Source organism: Apodemus sylvaticus, chromosome 3 (genome assembly GCF_947179515.1).
Source record: "Apodemus sylvaticus chromosome 3, mApoSyl1.1, whole genome shotgun sequence".
Classification (NCBI taxonomy): Eukaryota; Metazoa; Chordata; class Mammalia; order Rodentia; family Muridae; genus Apodemus; species Apodemus sylvaticus.
Genome location: NC_067474.1, coordinates 138,220,605 through 138,229,176, shown reverse-complemented (window position 1 = coordinate 138,229,176; position 8,572 = coordinate 138,220,605). Strand labels below are relative to the sequence as shown.

The following is an 8,572-nucleotide window of genomic DNA, read 5'->3' as shown; positions in this document are numbered from 1 at the left end:
CAGAAAGCAGAGAGGAATGACTATCTGTGTTCAGCTTACTTTCTTCTATTTATTCAGTGCAGGTTCCCAGACTGTGGCCCGGAACCATCCATATTGATGGTAAGTCCTCCAATCATAATTAAGGTTATCTAGATCACTAAAGGCTCTTAAGTGATAGTGTGTCCCAAGGGACAGAATGCATGGATCTGGGAACCCAGGGCTGAAAGTGGGTTTTGGGTTCTCACCATCACTTTCGGGAACCAAATTGGGGAGCTTGTGCTTCCTGCCTCGAATCTTAAGTTTCTGTGGCATTAAGAGCTCCTAGCTCCAAGAGGTGGGGCCCTTCCACCAGGAGAGATAATAAATAAGAATTTCATTGCACCTCAAAGATTTCTATGTAGTGCTGTTTGTGCTAGTCGACCAGTGCACAAAGAGAGGAGCTAGGTATTCTGCTGCATGATGGGACAAAGAAAAAGATGTCTAGGAGTCTCCTACCTCCCTTGGGAAGATTTTGCACACGCTACATTACATGGGACTATCTCTTCATGTCTCCGGGTTGGAACACGGTAAGGCAGTAGGATAGTGAATTTTGTCCTTTGCCAATGGAATTCACGTTAAGCTAGTGTGCTACATGAGTAGATTTTAACAGATGGTCCTGTGGCTGGGTGAAGAGTAGATTAGCGGGGCTCAACTCGATTTAGGGACTTGAGGAGGAAGGTAATTATAATATCCAAGATAAGAGATGATTATGAGTTGTTCTTGTGTGGTATGGCAGTAGAAATGGAGAGAGAGGCAAATAGAAACTTTAGGGGAATAGAATCAGTAAGACAGGAATTCCCTTTGTCCATTGAGATCTATCTTCTCAGGGTTGCTTTGGCTCACTCAGTCACAGTCCCATGCAAGGCTGATCACCAGCTCCAGAGCAAGCCCCACTTAGACCTCTTCCTGGTAGTTTTTTGCTTGGAGAAATATAAATATATTTGAGTCATTTGACTCAAAGAGCTTGCTCATTGGCTGTTGAAGCCGCACAGGGCACTGAAGCTCTGGTGCCTGACTTCTCAAGTCCAACTAACAGAGAGAGCTATTTTCTTTAGCAGAGCAAAAGAATTCTCCTTCTGTTTTGGACATTCAGCGTGGCACTTCTGCAAAACTCTGACACTGTGGTGTTTGATTAATTGTCATTGTGTTGAGTAGTGGTCGGGTTGATTTGTGGGAATCATCTTAAACCATCCAGAATTACCCAGTAGGGAGGTACATGGGAGTTGAATGGAATGGAAACCTTTAAGAGGGGAACTCTTTCCACCAGCTAGCCAGAGGCCAGGACACTGGGGAAATGGGACTGTTATTTGTACTCAGGGATTGGTTAGGCCCAATGCATTGGACTGTTATGCTTGTTGTTTCAAAAGCTCTCTTGTATGATGCTTGCTGCTTCTTTAGAGCAGTGGTTCTCAACTTTCCTAATGCTGTAACCCTTTAATACAGCTCTTCATTTTGTGGTGACCCCTAGCCATAAGATCACTTGGTTGCTACTTCCTAACTGTAATTTGCTACTGTTATGAATCATAATGTAAATATCTGTTATGTGATCCCTGTGAAAGGGCCATTTGAATCCCTAAAGGGGTTGTGACCCACAGGCTGAGAGCCATGTTTCCTAAGGTCCCTGTTTGAATATGAAATGCCCCTCACGGAACCATTTGTTCAGAGGTTTGCTCTCTAGCTCATAGTGCTAATTGGGCAGAACCTTTAGGAGGTGCAGTCTAGCTAAAGGTGTATCTCTGGAGGGCTAAATTTGGAATTGATAGCCTGCCCCCACTTCCCGTTCCAATTCTGTTTCCTGGTCTGCAGAGAGGTGATCAGGCCACTGTTCCCACCGCCATGGCTTCCTCACCAGGAGGGACTGTTGCCTCTAAGTATGAACCAAGGCAGCTGGGCGGTGGTGGCGCACACCTTTAATCCCAGCACTCTGGGAGGCAGAGGCAGGCGGATTTCTGAGTTCGAGGCCAGCCTGGTCTACAGAGTGAGTTCCAGGACAGCCAGGGCTACACAGAGAAACCCTGTCTCGGAAAAACAAAAACCAAACCAAACCAAACCAAACCAAACCAAAACAAAACAACAAAAAAAGTATGAACCAAGGCAAATTCTTCCTCCCTTAAGTTGCTCTTTGTCTGCTTTTGGTTACAAGAAAATCAGCTTAAATAGTTGTTATAAATGTAATAACCACTAAAGGCTGTGCCAGTGGTGTTTCAGAATGACCTAGGCCTGATGACCACTCTGCTGGCCTTACTAGGGACTCAGTAAATGTATGCTGGGTTTCATAAGAGGTAGATATTCTGAGGAATGCTTAGGAGGATGTTTACCAGGCTGTGTGTGTGTGTATGTTTTGTAGAATTTTAAACAATGCCTGTCACAGTACAAACCCAATAAATAATTGTTCAACTATTTAAGTTCCTTTCTGGCAATACCCATCCTAAATGCTGGTTCGGAATAGATGTTAACAGTTTTCTCGGTAGGATAACTTAGTCTCCACATAGGGAATTAAGTTAGTTAACATTAAAGATCTCTTACTGAAGAAGCATGTCTTTGGCGAGTCTTCAAAAACCTCTTGACTTATTGAAGCCTCCTTTGGATAATTAAGGCCATGGGGCTCAGAGGTGAGAGATGAGGACACAGAAGCCTGCTGGGACTCTGCTTTGGATGTGTGTGTTTTGTATGTGTTTGTGAGTGTGTGGTGTGTGTATGCGAGTGTGAGTGTATGTGTTCCTGTGAGTGTGTGTCATTGTGTTTCTGTGTGTGTGTGTGTACATGTGGAGGCCCAAGGTTGACATCATGAGTCCTTCTCAGTTGTTCTCCATATTATTTTTTGCCACAGTCTCTCTCTGAACCAGGAACTCACCAGTTTGGCTACATGCGCTAGCCTGCAAGCTCCAGGGGTCCTCCTGTCTTCATGGCCCCAGAATTGAAATTACAGGCACAGGTCACCACATCCAACTTGGAGGTGGGTTGTGGGACTAAACACAGGCCTTCCTGCTAGTGTGACATGCACTTTACCAACCGAGCCATATCACCACGCTGAGAACCCACTTTCTATGAGTCAGGTGTTGATTGACAGTGATTGGGTGGGCGTGGGCATGGATGGGGAAGGACACTCTTTTTGGGTTAGTATAATTATAGTCTTTCTGATTGCCAAGGTTATCAGTACAGGTTTTGGAGTTAGATAATTTTGGATTTAAATCTTTGCTGCCTTTGGCTTTGTGACTCTGGGTATTTAAAAAATCTTCAAGTCTACTTTCTTTTGAAAATTAGCTATTCTTTTTGGTTACTTTGATTTTCTTCACCCCACTTTATCGGGCGATCTGTTTCTGATCTTCCTTCTCTTTTCTGCTGGTCTCTTTCCTCTTCTCAGATAGCTCTGTTCTGCTTTTTTAGAGTAAAATGTGAAATTTTCTTTCTGCACCTGGCTTATTTCATTTGACATAATGATTTCTGGTTCTTCCCCAATCCCTCCAAGTCATATACCTTTGATTTTCCTTATGCCTAAACAACACTGCATTGCACATATATATATATACTGTATTCTCTATATATATCTGTTTTTGGCTCCATCACGTGTTCAAGCCATGCCTTTCATATTTGTTAGATGAATGTTTATGTCATCTGTCTCAGTGAGTTGCAGTGAGATTGAAATGATAAGACAAGCAGCATACTTAGTTCAATGATCGGCATATCGAATGCATTCAATAATTGCCAGTGATAATAGTAATTCAGCCAATGATAGTAATGACTATTTCATCTCCCTAACAGTGTCGCGCTTTCCCTGCTTTCTGTGTGCTCCGTGAGTCAAGATTTTTCTCAGCCTTCTGAGAGGAGAAAGAAGCTTGGAGAGGTGAAAAAGACAGTATCCAGCCATGTAAATGGGGGAGGTGAGCCGACTGGTCCAGTTTTCTGACCCTAAATCTCTATGGCTCATGTCATGGAAGGCTTAGAGATAGTTGAGTTCTCTAGCCCAATCCAGGAACAAGAGAGACAAGAGAGAGAGAGAGAGAGAGAGAGAGAGAGAGAGAGAGAGAGAGTCAAAAGGTGAGTTCTCTAAATACCCAGGAATGTCCTAGTCACAGATGGTCCTTTTCCCTTCCATTTTAACACCAGTCTAAGGCCATTCTCCTAGATCTTTTAGAAAGTAAATTTAAATAACAAAGGTGAACATTCCACGTCCCTGGGTCCCCATCCCAGCCTCCAACCAGACTCAAGCCTTGGTTGAACTCTGAGGTCAAAACACTTACTTGGATTTTAATTCTGTTTATTTTGTTGTTGTTGTTGTTTTGTGACAGGGTCTCACCCTGCTTTCTTTGAATTTGCTATAGCACAGTTTTGGGGTTACAAGCGTGTGCTGGGATACCTGGCTGCATTTTCTCTTTGTGACTGAGTGATTCCTTCAACTCTCTGGTTTCCAGGTTCACTCAATGCTGCACCCACGTTTCCTACCTTTGGGGGGAAGGTGGGAATGACTGGGGACAGAAGCATCAATCTCCTGTCTGGGATGGCTCCTCTGAGTTCTATATTTCTTGCCTATAGTGACCAGGGAATTTTCCCTTATTGATTGCTTTCTGTAATCGAGCTTAACAAATAGAACTTCCCTCAAATGATTCTTCCAACTAAACTGATAGAAAGCTAACCTTGTTATATTTATTGACAGAACATTGAAATAAATATTATAGGTCTAGAGGGAATGTTTCAGCTCATTGATTTTTTTAAGGAAATAATAAATGGAGCCTATTCCCTTTGGCATATTATGCTGGGAATAATCTGAAAAAATGCTTAGCTTGTTCAACACAGAGCTTAGAAACCCTCCTTCCACTCCCGGCGGAGCAGGGGCCCTTTGCATAAATCTGCTCTGGCCCAGACAATCAATTTTCAATTTTAATTATTTTCAAAACTCGTTTATTATTTGCTTGTTCAGTGAGTTGGGAGCTTTCCCTTTTAGTGAGTTTACAGCCACAGTGGTCAGGCCTCTGGCTTGGATCTGAATGTCTGGGATGGAATCCTTCCCTGTCCTTTTTGCCAGGGACTTTAGAGCCAAAGCAGTGGTCTGCCAGCTCTGGACCACAAGCTAAAGCCAGCCTATTTCCTGCTCTTATAAATAAAGTTTTATTGGAACTCATGTAAGAGCCAGGCATAGCAGTGTGCCATCCGTAAACTCAGTATTAAGGGTGTAGAAATAGATGGCTTCCAGGGGCTTTCTGACCAGCTAGTCTAACTGAGACAGCCAACTCTAGGCTCAGTGTAAAAGAAATGTGGACTGTAGCAGAGGAAGACACTTAGTGTTGACCTCTGACTTCCTTGAAGACATGCATAGGCAAGTGCACCTACAGATAAGTATGCATACACCACACACACACACACACACACACACACACACACACACACACACACACAGTAGAGCCTTGTACTGCCCCTTGTCCATTTCTACCGCTCTAGTACTTAGTCTATAATCACCTTCGCCATCACTCAATGCACTTCCCACAGGCATTTCTTCCCTTGACCTTCCACCCCAGTGGAGGATTTGGTAGCTGCTTTAAGGGTCCTTTACTTGGGTGGTGTTCATCTGTGCCTCAGATATGGCTGGGTACCTAAATGATGTGCATAGTTACCAGCAGCCCTCTGGGGAAATGAGCATAAGCCATGTTATATACTCAGGTCCAATCAAAGATTTGGGCTACCTGACATCACCATTCTTGACCTTTTGTCCTCTCTGGCTGTCACTACGTCTTTGACCTCCCATCCAGGCCAGATTGACTGAGTTTCTGCTCCACCATTGTGCTGGTGTCTGCCCCTCACCTCCATTTTCAGTCCACTCTGATCTGGTGTCTGTCTAGAGCCCATGACTAAGCTTAGGTCCTTGTGTCTCCAAACTGCCAGGGCAGGGCTCCCATCTCCCTGAAAGGCTCCCCAACGACACTTTTCCCCTCCCTTCCCATCAGACTCTTAGCTGCTACAATGGTTAGTCATCATTGTCAGCTGGAATTACTTTGAGGGCACAATTCTTGGTGTTTGCCTGAGAGTGTTTCTGGAGTTTAACTGAGGAGAGAAAGCCCATTCTCAATAGAGTTGACACCGTTCCTGGGCTAGATAAAAAAGGGAAAAAGGAGAAAGAGAGTTGAACATTAGCTTTAATTTCTCTCGGCTTCCTTACTGTGGATGTGATGTGACCAGCCACTTCGAGCAGTGGCCATACATTGTTACCAAGAAGGCATGTGAACTGTATCCCCTCAAACTGTGAGCCTATGGACTGTATCCCCTCAAACTGTGAGCTTATAGACTGTATCCCCTCAAAGCCCCGTGGGCTTATGGACTGTAGCCCCTCAAACTGTGAGCTTAGTTAAATTGCTCTTGTCAGGTGTTTTGTCACAAGAAAACTAACTCTCATAGTGCCCCTTTTTAGTCCTGTTTTATCTGTCCAGCTAAATTTAGGGATGCTTTGGCAGTCATCTGAGTCCCTCCTCTTATCACAGGTGGAGGAAAGTCACAGTTCCAAGCCCCATTTATTCTCCCATATATTCCTCAAATATCAACCAGCAGCCCAAATCTGTTTCCTGAACTCCTAAATGCATGCATGCCTGATACATGTAGTTCCTCCTGTTCAGACTCCAGGCCTCTGCTGTCTCCTCTGCTCTCTGTAATTGCCGTCTTGATTCCTATTCTTGTTCACCTCTCAGATTTCCATCCCTCTCTCAATGCACATTCATTCTTATGTGCCCTGCTCATCTCTCGCTTGGATAACTGATTAATTAATTAATTTGACAACTATGTTACCCTGAGCTACTCACAGGGGAAAATAATATTGAACAAGGCAGAATGTGTCTCAGTTTTCAGAAGCTTGGACTCTCCATTGACAAGAAGGCAAATATTTAATTAAGATCACTTCAGATAGACTTGTGGAGAAACTAAACGTGCATGACATGAGTGTAAGGGACCAGAGGCGAGCTCCTGGGGGTGAGGAGGGACTCTCTGAGGAGGGGACATTTCAGCTGAGACCTGGATGACAAAAATAAGCAGCCATGTGGGATGTTTCGAGGGGAAAGGACAGTTGGTGAGATCTGAGGTGGGAATGAGCTTACTTGCTCAAGGAGTGTAAAGAGGCTGTTGGTTGCTGCTGGCCCATCGTGTGCATGGGGGGGGGGGGCATCAGATCAGACATCTGAAGAAGTGAGGGCCAGCAGAGCCCCAGCACTTTATATTTGATTGTAAGGTGAAGAGAAATCTTCAGGAGCACATCAAGTAATTTTCTTTGACAATTATAAGCTGGGCCTCATTTTGTAGCCCTAGTTGGTCTGGAACTTGCTATGTAGTCTGAAATTCACAGAGACCCACCTATCTTTATCTCCTGAATGCTGTGATTAAAGGTGCAGATGCCTGCTCTCGGTCCCATATTGAATTCGAGTTGGAAGAGGCAAGTCTGGTCTCAAAATGGAGGGCCGTGATCCAAAGGAAACAGAACCGCTGAGGAATCTGTCTTTCGGTGATCTGAGCTTTGAACCACAGACAATAGCTTAAGAGAACATTTTGAGAAATGGGTCATACTCACAGACTGTGTGGTAATGAGAGATTCCCAAACAAAGCGTTCCAGGGGCTTTGGTTTTGTGACCCACTCTTGTGTTGAACAGGTGGATGCTGCAGTGTGGGCCAAGGTTGATGGGCATGTGGTGGAACCAACGAGAGCTGTTTCTAGAGAGGATTCTGTAAAGCCTGGTGCCCATTTAATGGTGAGGAACACTTTTGTTTGTAATATTAAAGAAGATACAGAAGAATATAATCTGAAAGGCTACTTTGAGAAGTATGACAAGATTGAAACCATAGAAGTTATGAAAGACAGTCAGAGTGGGAAAAGAGAGCATTTGCTTTTGTAACTTTTGATGATCGTGACATAGTTGATAGAATTGTTGTTCAAAAATACCACACTATTGATGGGCATAATTGTGAAGTGAAAAAGGCCTCTCCTAAACAAGAGATGCAGTCTGCTGGATCGCAGAGAGGTCGTGGAGGTGGATCTAGCAACTTCATGGGTCATGGAGGAAACTTTGGAGGTGGTGGAGGAAACTTTGGTGGAAGGGGAGGCTATGGTGGTGGAGGTGGTGGATATGGTAGCAGAAGGTTTTAAAATAAAACAGAAACGGCTACAGTTCTCAGCAGGAGAGAGAGTGAGGAGTTGTCAGGAAAGCTGCAGGTCACTTTGAGACAGTTGTCCCAAATGCATGAGAGGAACTGTAAAAATCTGCCACAGAAAGAACGATGACCCAGAGTCAGAAAAGTCACTGCAGCTTAAACAGGAAACCCTTCCTGTTTAGCCAATTTGCAAAAAGTACAGCTATTGATTAATGCACTGTAGTGTCAACTAGATGCACATTCCTGAGGGCTTTCATCTCTTGGTGCTTTTTCTTTTTCTTTTTCTTTTTCTTTTTTTTTCCTACATCAGGTATATTGATTGCCCTCTAAATTGTCGTAGTAGTACCAGGAATAAAAAATTAAGGAATTTTTAATTTTTCAAAAAAAAAGGCATATACACCACCATGCCCAGCTACACAGCATATTTTGATTA

The 8,572-nt window shown here is 43.9% G+C and overlaps 1 pseudogene; it reads left to right on the top strand.

The window, feature by feature from the left end:
• The first annotated feature begins 7,443 nt into the window (after positions 1–7,443).
• Positions 7,444–8,304, top strand: LOC127680097 (heterogeneous nuclear ribonucleoprotein A3-like; annotated as a pseudogene).
• Positions 8,305–8,572: the final 268 nt, after the last annotated feature.